The 19,405-nt window shown below is 32.8% G+C and overlaps 1 long non-coding RNA gene across 1 annotated transcript; it reads right to left on the reverse strand.

The window, feature by feature from the left end:
- Positions 1 to 1,045: 1,045 nt before the first annotated feature.
- LOC143050997 (uncharacterized) lies at positions 1,046 to 17,527 on the reverse strand. Its single transcript, XR_012970533.1, has 6 exons — positions 17,450 to 17,527; positions 5,986 to 6,111; positions 4,806 to 5,281; positions 3,735 to 3,855; positions 2,218 to 2,428; positions 1,046 to 1,136 (listed from the first exon to the last, which is right to left on the reverse strand). It is a non-coding gene; the product is annotated as an uncharacterized LOC143050997 (long non-coding RNA).
- Positions 17,528 to 19,405: the final 1,878 nt, after the last annotated feature.

The raw sequence follows: 19,405 nt of genomic DNA on the forward strand, positions 1-19,405 counted from the left end.
CCCAGGTTGACATAAACATTTTTCACAAATATTGAAACAAGATATCTACAGAAACAAGAGGATCATGAAAGCCTGAAATCACTCACCTCTAATTTTTTTGGTGCAGATTTTTTATCAATGATTATATATAATTCATGATGCCTTAAGTACAATTAAATACATTTTCAAAAATGCTATTTCTTTTTTCTGCCAAAAAGCTAAAAAAATATATTAAAATCATCTTTTAAGAGAAAAAAATGGAATAAGAGGTGAATTTTCAAATTTCAACTTACACAAATGAACAACCTATCTGGTTTTATACTAAATCGATACAAATATAAAAAGTAAATAATATACTATGCAGAGTTAACATCTTGCACTATCAATGTTACTGGAGCATATTGATAAATATTTAAGATGGTTCAGACTTATCTGTAGAACCCAAACTGTATTATGTCCAAAGAAATACTTGTGCAGTAGAAAACAGCACTAATCAGACCATTATAAATTAAAATACTAACACAAGTCAAGAATTACTTACTTGATTTAATCTGGTCTGATGTCCTTTTTGAAAACTTATTAAATATTCTTCCTACAAAAATTTTTTAAAAGTGCTTGAATAAGCTTTATCCTTAAAACAATGGTGAAGTTATTACAAAGTCTTAACATAATGTCACAAAGTCTTCATAACTTCCTACATTTAAAGATTTTGCTTATTGTTGAAGGCCAAACAGTAACCAATAGTAGTTTACATCTATGCAAATTGGTCTCTAGCTCATTGTTGTCTCCTTGAAAATCTTTTACACATTTTATATTTTCATTAATTAACTTATTGGAAATAAAATCAATTTGCTCTTAGGTCCATGGCCAGTTAAACACGTTTCTACTATAAACCAGCAGAAACCAGTCAAAAGTCAACTTTATAATGATGTCAAACTTGAACTCGTAGAGAGCTTATTTAATACTTGTTAAATGTCGTAACTGGGTTTGGTACCAATGACAATTATTCCACATATACGTACTTACGTTCAGATGTTTTTTTCAATATTCATTAATATGAAACTCACCTTCAACTGGACCTATTAAAGCTTTGCCTTTTCTTGTTTGGCATGGAGAAATCTTATCATAATACTTCTGAGTGTTACTAATATACATATCTAAAACATAAATTAGAGGCTCTAAAGACCCTGTGTCGCTCACCTTAGTCTATGAAGGACACAGATGGATTCATGACAAAATTGTGTTTGAAGATCTTACTTGACTGAACATTCTTGTTACTTACAATTTTTCTATCTATAATAAACTTGGCCCTTTAGATAGAAAGGAAAGTATTTTGTAAACCAATTTACCAAATTAATGAAAATTGTTAAAAATTTACTATAAAGGGCAATAACTCTTTCAGAGGTCAACTGACCATTTTGGTGATGTTGACTTATTTGTAGATCTTACTTTGCTGAACATTTATGCTGTTTACAATTTATCTCTATTTATAACAATATTCAAGATAATAACCAAAAAAGGCATTTTTTTTCAAATTACCAATTGAGGGGGAGGCAACCCAACAATCATTTCTCCAAATCATCTGAAAATTTCAGGGAAAATAGATATTGACTAGATACCAATTCAATCCTTTGTCAGATTTGTTCTAAATGCTTTATTTTCAGAGTTATAATCTTCATTTTACCCCATGTGTTCTATTTTTAGCCATGGCGGCCATCTTGATTGGTTGGCTGGGTCACTGCACACATTTTTTTTTCAAAAAGATACCCCAATAATGATTGTGGCTAAGTTTGGTTAAATTTGACTCAGTAGTTTCAGAGGAGAAGATTTTTGTAAAAGTTAACAACGATGTCGACGGAGACGAACAAAGGACGAGGAACGCCAAGTGATGAGAAAAGCTCACTTGGCCTTGTGGGCCAGGTGAGCTAAAAAAGCAATGAAAATTCTTTGATTGCAGCAGTTAAGTTAAAATTTAACCTTAAATAGTGACAAACGTTAATGACTGATGAATAAAACTGAAAGTGCAATGCAATGTGATATATGTGGAAATGCCAATGTAAAAAAAAACCTGCATGTTTAACCCAGCCACATTATCTATGCATGTGCCTATCCCAAGTCAGGAGCCTGTAATCAGTGGTTTGTTTATGTGTTACATATTTGTTTTTTGTTCATTTTTATATTTAAATAAGGTCGTTAGTTTTCTATTTTTTAATATTCAGACTTGTTACATTTGTGTACCTTCTAATACTTTGAGAGTATTTAAAACAAGCTGCCATGCATCTTTACTAAAGTATGTCTTCGCTGAAGTTTGTGTTTCAGGACATATTAAACAGAATATCTGTATGACTCAACAGATTTTCTGGCTTTGTTTCCACTTCTTCTTCAATCACAAACAGTACAGACTGTGCTCTTAAAACAGCATCTAGATCAGCCATATGATGTAAAAAGCCTGAAAAATTAAGATCTAACTATGTAGTTGAAACTTTTAATAAAATTTAGAAAAAGAGGCCATCAATAGGATGTGCTATTTCAAACCAACACTGAATTCAAAAGTCCTCCAGGGGCAGGTAGGAAAAAGTGGATATGACATTTGAAATCATGCAAATGGTTTAATCATTCAAAACAAATAAAACTTAACCTTAAATTGTGAAAAAACGTTAATGACTGATGAATGAAACTGAAAGTGCAATGCAATGTGATATATGTGGAAATGCCAATGTAAAAAAAACTGTGCATGTTTAACCCAGCCACATTATCTATGCATGTGCCTATCCCAAGTCAGGAGCCTGTAATCAGTGGTTGTCGTTTCGTTTGTTTATGTGTTACATATTTGTTTTTTGTTCATTATTATATTTAAATAAGGTCATTAGTTTTCTTGTTTGAATTGTTTTACATTAATATTGTCATATCGGGGCCTTTTATAGCTGACTATGCAGTATTGGCTTTGCTCATTGTTGAAGCCCATATTTTTGTCTCTTGTGGACAGTTGTCTGATTGACAATCATACCACATCTTCTTTTTTTTTTATATATAACAATATCATTAGTGGTTCCCCTTTAGCAGCTTATATCTACAGTTTTCACATTTGAAATAAGTTTTTTTGAAGAATATTATACTTTTTCACATAAAAGTAGACTGTCCATTTCAAACATACTTTTTAAGACAACTAATTTCTTTCAATGGCCACTTTTGTCCTAGCTTACAAAATTGGAATCAACCATATTTCCTATTTTCAATCATTTGGTTTGACCTTATGGTTGTACAGTCACAAACAAACTAAAATTGGAAGAACAAGGATGTGTCCAAAGTACACGGATGCCCCACTCGCACTATAATTTTCCATGTTCAATGGACCATGACATTGGGTAAAAAATCTAATGTGGCATAAAAATTAGGAATATCATACCATAGGAAACATGTGTACTAAGTTTCAAGTTGATTGGACTTCAACATCATCAAAAACTACCTTGACCGAAAAATTTAACCTGAAACTCACACTTTCATTTTCAATATCTCAACACCATAACTCCTGAACTGTTAAGGTAAAATTGCCTCTATTGAACTAGACATCCATTTTGTCATCAGTAGCAACATTTTTGAAAAAAACTTTTTTTTTGGTCAAATGTATTACATTTAAGAGACATTTATAAACTTAAACAATCTATTCTTTTTAAACTAACAAAAGTAATGGGAATTGTATCATATAAAATCTGCTTCAATGGTTTCAAGTTCAATGTTCAGTTGAATAACATTACCTTTGTCTATCAAGGTGATCTTTCTACTTTTTGTTCAGCAGATCTTTTTAACAGCATCTTTTATTTTATACATTTCTATTTTAACTTTCATGCATATGTTACAAGGATTTATATTCTTTGTCTAAAAGATCAAAAGTATTATAAGGTAAATGAGATTTTTCAATCAGATATGACAAGGTTTTGGATTTGAATAGCCTGCATCACTCATCTGTAATATTTTGAGTATCAATGATAATATTTTTGCTATTTAATGATTACAAATATGCACACGCTGTTTTCATTTTCTTGAAATTATAGTTTTAACAAATGAATAGGAACATTTGTCGAACGGCAAATCATTAGAATTGTTTTTGACAGATGTTGGAATTAAAATAGCTACACTTTAACATGTCAGTGTTGCAAATATTGAAAGACAATTATCCACGCATGACTGAAGGAACATGGGCTAAACAATCTCTATAGAAAAGAGATGTGCCAATGCTAATACAACTTCTGGTCTGAGAACACAATTAATTCGTAGTGCATTTCTTTTAGAACATAGATGAAAATTGAAAAAATCCCACCTGCGCTTTCTCAATGAAATTTTTACAGTGTGTTGTACTACTTTTGGGACAAATTATATCAAAATTATAGAAAACTTCATCGCCTCTAACTCAAAATATGGACAATTTTGTGTTTAGGGTGTCTTAAAATCTTTTAACAGCTTCCAAATTGCTAATTTTTAACCTTTTTTCAGCTGGACCAAATCACTACTTTCTTGTAAAATTCTGGACCCAAATTTTTTACAGTGTAATTTCACCCCCTACTTACAATTTGAGGCATTAAACATGGAGAAATAAACTTGGAAGGGGTATAAAAATTATTGGCAAGTAACCCACTGTTAACACTAGGGACTATATTAATCAAGGAACGACAATTGTGGTCTCGGACCTACTTACAAAATCCCATTGACTTATCACAAGTAGTTGCCTTTAAACAAATCTAAACACAAACTAATACATGTAAACTAAGCAAAATTTCAAAGTCAATATTCTTCTGACAGAAATAAAAGAGAAGCAAAAACAGACAAACCTGAATCAAAGTTGGATGGTCTGTGTATCAAAGTGCATGTAATAGTGACATGAATTAGACTTGGTACATGTACATCAAGGTGTTGCAAGGTGATTGGATGAACATTGTCACATAAATATTTTAGGATTGATGATCTTTGCTCCTAAGTAAAATTCCTAGTTTTATCAGCATAGCCTTCACAACTATTCGCGGGGTCTCCTACTTTTGGCATTAATTTAATGTAGTTGAACAATTTTGAATATATTTCAAAATATCGAGATGCATATTGCTTCTATCCAGCATTAATTTTGAAAATTCGCCTTTAGTAAATTTCTGTGCTTGATCTGACGTTTTTTCGGGACAACATAAGAGGTTTTTGTGTTGTTTGTCCTTTGTTGATGAGTTTCATCAATCTTTTGTACATTAGTTGATTTTGTTTCAGAATTGTCTTTTCTTTCAGGAGGTTCCTCTTTACATACATTTCTGATGATTTCCCCCTACAAATAAATTTAGATCTTTAGATACATTAAAATTGTAGAAAAAATTTTAGAAACGTTAAATGGAACAAACATTATAATGATAGTTTATGACTGAATATAGATCTTTACAAATCTTTAGGTTGTAATAGTGATGTTGGGTTTCCTCTCTTCTTCATTCAAACCCACATACAAGTGTATAGATAACACTTACAGGTTACATCTTCTTACTCTGAACATAATGCAAATCATCTGAGAAATAAATATTGTTGAAGCGCAGCAAAATGTGAAGTATACATTGTATCAACAGAATTTATGAGAAAGTTTTAAGTTTTAAGAATTTTCAATTATGAAAATAATGCAAAGTTCATTTCTGTAATCTGAATGTTATTCTTCTCTTGTGTGATTTTTTCATAATGTTGAGCTTCAATATACATAATATATAGATTTGAAAACAATATCTACATTTATTTCAGTGTTTTTGTTTTTTACTCTGTAAATGTTATATAATAACAATTTCTTACATATTTAAAGAGGTTAACATCGTAAGCTGTAGGACTGTTTTTTCCTGAGGCCCATAAGAATATACATGTATTACTTAGGTGTACACACATTTTTATATCAATTTGTAGTCCTTCTTCAGCTCTTTCATTTCAAAGATTAGTGCAAGAAAACTTTAAAGTTCATACCAAACTACATGTACATTATCATATCATTCACACTACCTTGGCAGCTATTTTAATTACTTTATTCTGCCATTAGCACGAAAATTGCTTGAGGTAGATGTGCAGAGCTCACAATTTTTCACATTCACACTGTTATCATTTGTCACAATGTACAATTTATAGCCTCTGAAAAAAAAATCTATAGTATTATCATTTACATCTACTTTACATACCTAGTACGCACATACAAATATTTTGAACATAGGCTGAATATATAAAATATACACATAACCGTCACACTATTAAAGATAAACATGATAAAGACATTGATGGACATCCATCTCTTAGTTAGGGTTTATTTTATCGGCTTCGGTAAAAAAGCGATTTGTATAGAGTTTTGCTATTTTGCCGGTCTTATTAAGACAAACAATTTTACGAACAAGTAAGAACATCCTGACCTCAAATGTTGATGTGCTTGAAGAAAACCTCACATATAAAATGACAATACAAGTATTAATGGACAAAACAAGCATATAAACTGTTTACTGAGTCACATCTGACCTGATATCTCAAAATAAAATTCCAATCAAGAAGGTCAGTGTTCCTTATACATAATGCACGATATCAACTGGTGATGAAAGACCAAGCAAACAAAAAAGATGCACGAAGAGTGGGTCCAAGGATGGGTGTTGCAGCAATGAATAATTAAACAAACATATGAAAATCTAGTCTACTTAATACAATTTTCAAAAGTATAATCCTTTTTATTAAATCTTAAAGTCTCAGTTAATGAATATGTGAATTAACATTAAATAAGTCGTTTTTTTCTATTTACCCTCATAATACACAGTAAATAAATTAGTGCCATATTACTTTAAAGATATAAAGGTCAATTCTTAAAGGTCAAAGACTATGAATTTAGTTTTTTTCTGAATTACGAATTATCTAAAAAGAATTTATGTAATTTATTCTGTAAGTGTTATTACATTAAATAGTACTATACCAAAATAAAACAAACTGCTTAAAGTAAAAAATCAGAAATATTCTTAACTTTGTATGTAAAAAGTCTTAAAAATCTGTAAACTTCCCATGTCAAAGTAAAAAAACTGTAAACTTCCCATGTATAAAGTCATTAAAACTTAAAGATCCTAATGTAAATAGTGAACATAAGGTTGTTGTGTTAGGATTGTTAATTGAGTTTTCCGTTTATTATTTGGTGGTGGAACTGTTCGACATACGAAAGTATGGTTATCCTTTATCTAGTCGAAGACTAAAAGATTATAGAAATCTCACCTAGTAGCCACATATATCATGTGTGTTCATGATAATTTTTTTCAATAAAATGTATTTCATATACTCCGGAGCCGGCAACATAGCCACTGCCTTTTACCTACCTTGCTTTCGATCGGTAGTTATATCCTGCATTCCTTGTTTACCTTTATATGTATTAGTCCATATGGACTGGTGTGAAGCCTCATATAAAATCAAACTAGTTGTTATATTGTATAAAACAGAATCCCGGTCCATTAGCCCTTATTCATGTTCTATTTAGTACATGTTTGCCCTGATTATTATGTTTTGTTGTTGTCTAGTTGCATAATGTTTATTATTAGAACAAAGTATATTAAAGTTTGTTGACAAACAATCGGTGAATATTTGTATTGACGCAACTAATTAATTATTTTCCTGTGATTTGCATAGACGAATTCTGGAATACAATGTATATCTTTATTGATATTTATTACCAATTTGATCTATTCAATCAATTTATGCATGCAGTAAAATAATAAATGACCTTTCGATAAAATATCCAAATTTCCTGATCTTTTGTAAACATATATGAAATTGTTTCACATTCAATCCAGTCACTCACTAATCCCCACTGTTACGTATATTTTAGACACGAAAAAATTTAATGAAATTAAAAATGTTTTTTCTTTCTTAATAAGTTAAGGTAGGCTGTAGTATCTATTCGAAATAACATCAAACATGTGATCCAAACTTTAATTAGAAAGAAACAGATATTACAGTCATTCTTTAAACATTGTTCAAGTATAGATTTCAATTCTTGAAACTTGTACGCACAACTTACAAATTGTGCCCGAAGCGCTAGCCTGACCACTACTACCTAGTCTCTAGACAAATTTTACCAAATATTGAATTTGAATGTATAAAAATAAATCAATGAATTATTGTCTTCCTACTTACCAATTGATAATTGACATTTTACATTTAATTTAGAAGCGACAGAGTTATCCGGTCATTCAAGGGTTTCCTAGAATCCTATCTCTCTTGGTCTATCCATAGTCCAAAACCAATTCTATATCTTTCGGTATATTAACTTTAGACACCAAGAAAAGTTTCTCACAACTTTTTCCTTTTAAATTATCATGCACCACAGAAATAAGTTTAAAACTCGGAAACTGTTACGAATGATTGAAATATCGTGCTTAATTTTCCTCTTAATTAAACAAAACTCCACGCTTATCCTTTTAGAATCTAACACTAAATTCGTTACAGGATCAAATACTGCTACTGGGGGCAAATTTTTCTCTGTATATTCCTTCTCGCGATCTTCATTTTCGGAACTTGTTCGGCGATGAAGGTCAACCGCCTCAGTTCAAACATTTACGTATCCAAGGTATATATCTTCAAATCAGTTCTTTTAACTGCAATGACAGACGACTTCAATGATTTGACAAAATCCTCAATATATAGAATAACTACCAACACGTCCCTTTGATGGCGATTTATTACTTTTTATTCGGGATTCTTAGGCATTTAGCGTGACGGTTTTCAACACTTATGTACTTGATTAACTCGACGTTCATAGTAAACTAATACACAGTTTAATTGAAATGTCAAATTTAATTTAGTCATTGTATGTCGAAAAGTTTATACAGTGCTGGTATCGATTGTTAAGTCGACGCAAATATATATGAACCATTATGAATAACAAACAAGAGGATGGGTTTATGAAGTCATCCCGTTAGTTTTGCCGTAACACAATTTGTGACCACAAAAGATCTATACAGCTCCATTAAAATCTTTCAGACATTAATGAAACTCTTAACTTGAGGCACGAACACATACATTTTGTATAAAAGGTGACATTGTGACAATTGCCAAACCTTTTAGAATACGTATTAACATTTGTACCTCCCTTTTAACGCTTTGTCAACACTTTGAGTCCGTTCATTCGTCCATCCGTCTGTCGTCCATAGATCTCTCAACTTTAAACATTTTGTCTTCTCCACTAAAACAACTACATGTAGAGAAAAATGGAAATAAACTAAGCAGTAAGTCTTTCATATAATTTGCCCATTCTGACCAGATGGCCAATCGTTGTTACTAATTAACTGACCAAATTGCAATGGCTTCCGTTAAATTTACGAAGGGATGATTTCAACTTCACCATTTGGAACTCTTGTTTTAATAGCTTCCTTTATTAACAATTGGTTGAGGCAAACTCAATGTTGACAAGGGAAACGACAGAATTATCACTTTTCCATTAATAAAGGACTTAACCTATGAACTTATGAACTGTAAAAGTGACGCTCTTCAATTACAAGTTTGATTGTGTTTTGTGGTAAAAAGTATAACGTATAAATATTGTAACATTTGGTCAAATTGTTTCAGCGAATAAGACTTTTTATTTAAAACAGCAACAGGTGCAACCTAAGGGGAAAATCTCACATTCTAGCGTGGGTCAGGTGTGCTAAACATCTGTGAAAATGATTTTTAATCAGAAATCATAAATTACTAAAAAATGATAATTACTAATTCAACGAATTTAAACCATTCTAACCAATTAAATAATTCGTTATCACAAATTACAAAAAATGTTTTGCACTTTTTTTACACAAAAAAACCCTATTTTTCCGGGCAGACGCGCGTTTCGTCTACATAAGACTCATCAGTGACGTTCGTATCAAAATATTTATCAATCCAAACAAGTATCGGACACGTAACTAGATATCCCAATTATGATTGTGGCCAAGATTGGTTAAATTTGGCCCAGTAGTTTCAGAGGAGAAGATTTTTGTAAAAATTGACGGACGACGGACGCAGGACGATTGACGCAGGACGAATGACGCCAAGTGATGAGAAAAGCTCACTTAGCCCTTCGAAGCATGCTATCGCTGTTTTCATTTTGAGCTAAACTGTAAACCCTTTGTTATGTTATAGCAAAATTATTGAAATTAAATCAAACATCACTATAGTGATCGCCCTTATGTCCGCGTCTCACTGTCCTGATTTTTACGCCGATGGCAACTCGATTATGGAAATTTTCTAAATCGGGACTAATCGTTTCCAGATCGGGCTATTCGTGGTGCCATCTTTAACCATCGTAGAACCATTGGTCACTTTTTCAAGCCTCCTGGGACAACTTCGGAAAAGGTTTTTAATTTTTAACATGTTCGTAATCTCGTCGTGTTGCCATCGAATACAAGTAAGAAGGCGAAAAGATGGAACTACGACGGCATTAAATCCAGCAAAATGTAAGCTTAATTTTCGCGCTAAAATACATTTTAAGTGCCATGCGCGATATGCACAGCTGGTCAGTCTAAGACCACAATTAAAAAAGACGTTCACAAAAAATGGAACTCATATCATATGATTCTATGAGATTCTAACAAAAAAAGGGAACTGCATTGTTTCTATTATTTCAAATAGAACAAGAAGAGCAGCTATTACAGGCTCAGGATTTACATTTACAAGTATTATAATATTTTTTGTCAATTTTTCATATCAAGTAACATAATGAAAATCATAAATGCGCCTCGTACACCAACACTACAGGTACATGTATATAGGGAAACCAACTTTTTCTTCGTTATTCTGATTATTTATGTATCGTTTGAGTTGTTGTCACACGAATGTTTACTCCATAACCATTTTGTTTTCTATATGTCATATTTTGTCGCATTTGATGATTTCCCCACATCCTTCCGTGTGTCTATATCATAATGATATTCAACTGGAAAGAGCTCGTTTTGCATTACCTTACCTTTAAGATAGACCAGAAGACATGGGCATAAGTATGGGTGATTATTCAGACTAGTAGACACATTTTACAGTTCAAACAAGGCAATGCCGAGCCTGGCATGTCCTCGTATATCACATATTGGGGACAAATATGGACACTATATGTGTATATGACACATGCAGAAAATTGTAAATTGAACGTAAAAAATATCAGATCATTACAAGGAGGAAGAACATACCAAATGTGTTTTGAAGCATAATGGTTTTAGAGTGTCCACAAGGGTGATATTGCCATGTATTACAACTACCACTGTGACCTTGACCTTTGAACTTTAAAGTCAATAGTGCTTAAGATTTTCTTAACGAGTAACACCATACCAAGTTTTGAGCATTTTTGTTCTAGAGTGTCCATAACAGTTAATCTACACGCAACTTACATGTAGTAGGCGAGGGGACAATAAACTAAGTTTCATAAGAATTAGACAAAAAGATCGATTTCCCCCATGCATGGCAGCCTTGTACAGATACGATATGTTGTCGAAATTATGTTCGTACCATAAAAAAATCAAAACAGGTAGAACGCCGTTTTGATCGTTTTCATACATGTATTATGTACATACATGTATTTTACCTTTATGTATCTTGTTTGTTTTCGCACCATCGTTGTAATCAATCGTGTAGCATTCGTAATCCATCGTGTACATAGCCTTCGTGATCCATCGTGTAGGCTTCGGCTGAGATATGAAGCTTAAATACACGTCGTCGGTAACCTTCAAATGTCCATCTTTTGCTATCATATATAATTTCGGCACCATCGTATAGACTTCGTTATTCATCGTTCTTGCTTCGGTCTCTTTTTGGTATTTTAACGAGATCGGGAACAACTTCGTACGAACTTAAAATTTTCCCATTCGGGTGTCCATCGTATATAATAATCGGGATAGTGTGACGCAGGCATTAATAAAAGAGGGAAGAAAGATACCAAATAACATTCAAATTCATAAATCGAAAAAAGTGACAACGCCATGGCTAAAAATGAAAAAGACAAACTGACAAAAAAAATACACACGACACAACATATAAAACTGAATAATAAGCAACACGAACCCCACCAAAAACATTAACTTGATGTATTTCAGAGATTGGTTGATTGCTTGGAGGTTAACGCCTTTTTTGGGAAATATTGGACTATTTAGTGGCAAAGGCGGGTCCAAGTAGGACCTTTTGTATGACAATTTGGTTGATTATATAGGGAATGACCGAAGCATGATTGCCCCCCCCTTTTTTTTTGCTCAGCCAGCGGCCTGTCCCTAATAAAAACTATAAAAAATGAAGAAGTGGTATGATTGTCCATGTAACATCTTATATATAACATAAAGACAGATCTGAGAGTACTTGCAGTTACTGAAAATCATTTCAAAGCCACTGGTATATTTCGGCCCTTTTATTTATGTAATTGTGTCATGAAACCCTTACTGAATAACTTGAAGCTAAAGATCGCTCTTTCTTACGTACATGTACAACCGTTTACATCATTTCTTAAATTCCAAACTAAGAAAATATTCAGTTGACGATCGCACTTTCCTACCTTCCGTGCAAGTTTAATATTTCAAAGTCTTTAACTTGCACAATAATGCAGTGATCATGCAATTACTACCCAGAAAGAGTATTCTCAAATAAAGAGCGAACTTAAGCCGAATTTAACAAGAAAGATAATGATGTGTAACTATTGAAGTTGGAAATTGAAAGAGAGTTGGATGAAAAATGCGGAAAGCAAACATTATCTGAATATTTTATTTTGTCAAAATTAATGTCCATTGCTAAAATAAATTTAAGTTGTTAAAATGTAAACGTATTTTTTCTCTTGACGAAAAAAACGTTATTCATAACGAAATGTTCCTTCCGATTAAAACAAAAAAGGAGGTTTTTGTAGAAAAAAACATACAAACAAACTATCGCTGTGTTCATTCTTAACAGAACTCTAAACCAGAGATTTAAACGGTTAAAACCAAATCAAACATATTTAACCAATGATCGCCCATCACTTTTAAAATGTATAGGATAGTTTTATAGATTTGCTTTAAAGATAACGACTATAAAATTACAGATACGAATACACGATTTATATCTTGTTATTCTATCATAAATTCCCATACGAATGACATTCCTTTTGTCGAACACTACACATTGTGACACAGAGTGAGACAAAGGTTGAAATAATACATAGAAACATGAAAATATATACAACTATCGCTGTCTTCATTTTTATAAGCAGAACGTCACAAGAAAGATAATGATGTGTGTTAAAGTTGGAAAAGGCAGAATACCAAAATATTCATAATGTAATCATCCTGACATAAACAATTCTCTAGGTAAAAATTAAGTTGTTGATTGATCTTTTGTACCTTAAAGTAAATTAATATTCACTTGCAAACAAAAAACCCAATCACACTAAGTTTTTTTTTTTTCAATTATGACATAGAAAAAAGATTATTAGCAAAAACAAGAAAAACATATCGCTGTCTTTGTTATTAGAACAACTCCATATCGAACGTTTAGCCGCAAACATAGATAAAACCCGATCGCCTTTCCTATCATTAAAAATAGGATAGTGATGTGCATCAAAGAAAAAAAGCTGCAAAAATGATCTTTTTTATGTTATTGTGTTATAAACCTTTTACTGACGAAATATAGGCCTTAAATAGCTCTTTCCTACCCACAACCGTTAATTATGTCACAAACTTCATACTTAGAAGAAAATTTAAGTTGACGATCGCTCTTTCCCACCTTCACGCCTTCGATTTAGTGTCATTTTCACTTGAATAAAAAATTAAACTTTCTTTTTACAATTATGAAACAGAAAAATAAAAGTTGACAAAAAAACCAACAAGAAGCTCTCAAGAACTTGAATCTTTCACCTGTAATTCTTTTATCTATGATTTTTGTTTGTTTTTCAATATAGTACATTAATCAATGACTTAAAATTTCCTTTGAAATGATCTTTGTATCTGTCTTATTTTCTTCAAAATCAAAGAAATGCACTTTACCCATATGTTCCATTTTAGTCCTAGTTGCTATGGTTCTTGACAAAGAAATTAAATATAAAATTTATAGTAGATACTTTGAAACGCATTCGGCCCAAGTTTGGCTGAAATTGTTTCAGCAGTTTCAAAGGAGCAGATTCTTTAAAGTAAGCAAATTAAATGAACAAATTGTGATTTTTTTAAAAGGGCAATAACACCTTTAGGGGAAAATTGACAATATTGGTCATTGAACTTGTTTGTAGATAGAACTTTGTTTGAAATAGTATACACTAGACGCACGACGACGACAGACGGAAACGACGACGACAGACGGAAACGACGACGACAGACGGAGTCGATGAACGCCAAGTAATGGCTAAAAAAAGAAACAGATATTTCTGTCTGCGTTATAAAAATAACTTGATATCGAATTAATATTGATATATATATATTAATAACAAGCCCTTTCCATCATTCACAATATGACGTAGAGATGCATCAAGAAAAAAAAGCTGAAAAGGTGGAATGCCAAAATGATCAATGTTCTTCAACTGCGTACTTTATTTGGGCTTTTAAACATTTTTGAATTAGAGCGTCACTGATGAGTCTTTTGTAGACGAAACGCGCGTCTGGCGTATATACTAAATTTAGTCCTCTATGATAAGTTTATTTGATGTTATTGAGAAATGACCCCCCCCCCTTCCCCCCCGCCCCACTGACAGACTTACATTGTACATTTAAAGATCGCACTTTCCTACCTACTTCTTTTTAAATTCTGTCATAATGTTTTTTTTTAGTATTCAAGTTACCGATCGCTCTTTCTAGACCATCTAGACTGAATTAATAATTTAGCTTCCGGTGGCCTAGTGCTTGTTCTAAAAAAGATCAAATTGATAAATATGTATATATATATATATATATATATACAACTCGTCTAAACATCAACCCAACAATGTTAGATCTGTAAATTTGCATTCGCAAATCTTCTGTTCTTCCCTCGCCGGGATTCGAACCCATGCTACTGTGATATCGTGACACCAAATCGCCTGCACTGCGGCCGTCCCGCTAGACCACACGGCCACATGGGCTCTACAAAAATAAAGCCTTCAGTGGCCGTGTGTTACCTTTCCTCGTCAGTTTTAATCTAGCGTCGTACTACAGTACATGATATATAAGGCATGGAGATGTTATTGTTACTTATATATGAATATCAATTATTTGGTCATTTTTATAAATTTTCTGTATACAAAACTTTGAATTTTTCGAAAAACTAAGGATTTTCTTACCCCAGGAGTAGATTACCTTAGCCGTATTTGGCACAACTTTTTGGAATTTTGGATCCTCAATGCTCTTCAACTTTGTATTTATTTGGCTTTTTAACTATTTTGATCTGAGCGTCACTGATGAGTCTTATGTAGACGAAACGCGCGTCTGGCGTATAAAATTATAATCCTGGTACTTTTGATAACTAATTATATATATATATATATATATATATATTTCTCTAATTCTTCGTCAATTTATCCCTTTCTGCACCCATTGTATACCAAAAATTTAATCAACGTGTGGTTCGTTTGATCTCAGTACTTCATTGGTTAAATTCAGATTGTGGCGTCGAATTTTCTTGCTTTCCCCTGAATTTCCTATTGTGACGGCATGAAAAAGGCGACCATGTCTGACGACGTCACATAGAAAGAACACATCTTTTTGCAGATCATTCGAAAAGAAAGAATATGTTTGCCTGCATAATGTTAGAAAATCATTAGAGAAACAGATTCCACCACAAAATATCGTGTAATACGATATTTATCCACTCTCAACAGTTAAATTATCAATTTTAAAGTCCTTGCTGAGGCGGCTCGGACTTAAAATTTGAAAATGTAACTGTCTCGAGTGGATACATATCGTATTACAAATGATGCAGTGGTAGAATCTATATACAAGTCAAAAAAAGAAACGATACCCAACATTTTTTCATAATATTTTTTATTGACAAAATAATATTTATTGCGACTAGTTATATGTTCGAAAAGAGTCATAAGTCTGTAGGGTACTGCACTTTTGTTTTTATTTTACCGGACAATAACGTCATTTTAGCGTCTTTTTGAATTCGAGCCGAACCACATTTATGCCGTCCGAACAGGGGTTTTCAATTTAATGAGGGTGATTAAATATCCGGTCAACACAGGTAAACAAAAGGTGATTGAAGGTGACATTCACAAAAGGGGATTTCATATGCCTCGTAAACATGAGCGTGATAGAGCTGTGGGAATGGTACAAGCAGATATGCGTCATATTGACGTCGCAAACAACTTTGGTGTTTCTAAATTGACAATAACAGGATCAATGAGTCGTCTAAGACAGACTTGGTTCTCAAATGACAGACGACGTAGTGGACGTCCAAGAGAAACGACGTTACGCCAAGATCGTCGAATAAGATTCACACATCTCAGGAATCGGGTTTTACCAGCTACAATTACCGCTAGACAATCACCTGGAAGCCATAATCCAAGGATATCAGCCCAAACAGTACGTAATAGGCTAAGAGAGGCTGGTTTACGTTCACGACGTCTAGTAGTAGGAGCCATTCTAAAACAGTGTCATCGAACTGCACGCCTACATGTACATTGGGCAAATGCACATTTGTATTGGAATCGTGTAAGGTGGCAAAACGTCATTTTTAGCGATGAGTCAAGATTTCTCTTACGTAGAAGTGATTGCAGAATGAGAGTGAACCGACGTCAAAATGAACGTCATGCAGACGCGTGTGTACATGAATGTGATCGCTTTGGTGGTGGTGGTGTGATGGTTTGGGCAGGAATCACGCATTGTGGACGAACTGACTTGACGTTCATTAACGAAAGCCTTACTGGAGTTCGTTATCGTGATATACTTCTCTCTCCCATTGTACAACCATTCATTGCAAGGCATAGAAATCGGCATAGTTTCCAACAGGACAATGCTAGATGCCACGTGGCACGTGTATCAACACAATATCTTGGACAAAATAACATTGACATTCTTCCATGGCCAGCTTTATCACCAGATCTATCACCCATTGAACATTTATGGGATGAACTTGATAAACGTTTTCGCAGACGTCATCAACCACCAGAGTCAGTCAACCAGCTACGAGCCGCCTTAGTGGAAGAGTGGAATAACATTCAACAAGCATTTATTCAACGATTACTTGGATCAATGCGTCGGCGATTGACTGCTTTTATCGACGCAAGAGGTGGCCATACGCGATATTAACTCTTCAACTTTTGGTTTTGACAACAACAACTTCAACAGCCCTTGAAATAAGGAAAATTATTTGTGATTTGTTATCTTTGTTAAGTTTGTGTGCTTTGATGTCATTGTTTCATAAAATACAAAACAAAAACAATATTGTTGAAAAATAAAGTAGATATTTTTGATAAAAATCAGGTATCGTTTCTTTTTGTGGCTAGTATATATATCATTCCTAAATACTGAAAAAAAAAGTTCAGTTGACGATCGCTTTTTCCTACCTTTTCTACCTATGTGTATTTTAATTCTAATCGTTGTGTTCATAAAAGATCAGTAACTGTATATTGCCCTGCAATTCTGAAACAAAACAAAAATGACTGGTATAATTCGACTATAATCAAAACAAGGGGAAACATACTGCCGTACAATCTAACTATCAGTCAAAATGTAACCATTGGAAAGTATATACACAGTGTACGGTTTTTAAATATTTTGGTAATTCGGGAGACTGTACATGTCAAGCGGGGTTCCGACATTCGACAAAAAACAAGTTGCTTGATTAAAACTTTTATGAACCAGTATAGAAGTATAGTATGGGTAGTATAGTTTGCCAACGATTGCAGAGTAAAGCTCTCAAGTGATTGTACAGGAAAGTTTCAAGTGATTGTACAGTTAGATCGCAAGCGATTCAAGAAAACTATTCGACATGGATAAAAATAATGTATTTGGGTTTTTACTGCGACAATGGTTTTAAATCATCAAGACAGGTAAGACTATAATATACCAGAAATGGTACACGTGAACATTCTGGTAGTAACGATTGTTTTCTTGATGTTTTTTTGACATTTTGTATCGCTGTTGTGTGGCAGTTTCGATCGTTTTACTCGGAGCTCCTCCATCCTAAAGAACACGTTAGGATGGATATTTCTTTTTTACCATTTGATTGATTCATATTTATATGTTGAATGTTTTAGCTACCGAAACTTGAAGCAGAAACGTTAAACAGTAAGATGAATTTCATAAAAATTTTCATCAAGCAGCTTCATATGTCATATGTCGGAGCCCCGCTTGACAGTCTCCCGAATAACCAAACTATTAGAAAACCATACAGTTCCGTCCCCAGCTTCCCACACTGTAATATACAGTTGATACATTTACAGATCGGACTAATGGTCTAGATTTTATTTTTAAATATCTAAATGAGTTGACCTTAACGAGACGTGGGTGTTATTGGCAGAGCCCGGAACTGTATCAGTGGAGCCTAGGGCGACAATACATTGGTTATGTTTTAAGAATGATAAGAGCAAAAACTATGTTTGCATATTATTTTATTTGAAGAATTCATGTGTTTTTTTCTTGTTTTTTGCTTTGATTTTTATAAGAATTTGCGTTTTCCTAAAAAAAAAACTTTTTTCCGAAAATAATAATAAATAATAATAAAAAAACAACATTTTCCTGGTTTAGATTTTTTACCAATTTTTGTTTGAAAAAATAAATTTTCATTTTTCAGAGAAAGTTATAATATAATTCGGTCTATTCTCATTTTTTACACTTCTGGTCTGAATTAAGATTACTGCACTCTTAAAAATAAGAAGTGTGTTGGTCTCGTAAGTTATCTCCAAATGAAACATTGTTAAACTTGTTAATTCTCCAAACAACGTAAATAGTTATTGGAGTGCCGTGTTTCTGTAGATATAAACGAACAATGACTTTTCCATATCTGGTTTACAATTTTAATTTGATATCTGCATGCTACAAATAAAGTCTATAATATATTACAGAATGAGATTTAGAACGATTTGTATTAAAATAAAGACCTTACAATTGCCCTTTTGTTAAATGATAGAGTAGTTAATTGTAGTAGTTGACAGGTAAATGTTAAACTTTAGTGCACTAATCATATAACTTGCTGGCCTTACATCGTGGTGAAATTGATTTTATACAAATAAAATTTAGGGATGATTGTCTACTTAAATAGAAAATTGCGCAAAAAGATGTCAACACGGTCGATTAATGAAAATTTATGTCACGTATATTATAGATGTACATTTTTGTATTTAAAGAAAAAATATAACATCAAAAATATAAATTTTCATTCACTAGAATAGATAACTGGTTATTGATCGAATGATGACCGTGAAAGAAAATGCATGTGTGTTCTACTGACCGTTTATGAATGTACACGCTGAAGGGTCAAGAAGAATTCCCTGACCAGTTTTAACAAGAAAATTTCACAA

The sequence above is a fragment of the Mytilus galloprovincialis genome, chromosome 11, assembly GCF_965363235.1.
Source record: "Mytilus galloprovincialis chromosome 11, xbMytGall1.hap1.1, whole genome shotgun sequence".
NCBI classification, from domain to species: Eukaryota; Metazoa; Mollusca; class Bivalvia; order Mytilida; family Mytilidae; genus Mytilus; species Mytilus galloprovincialis.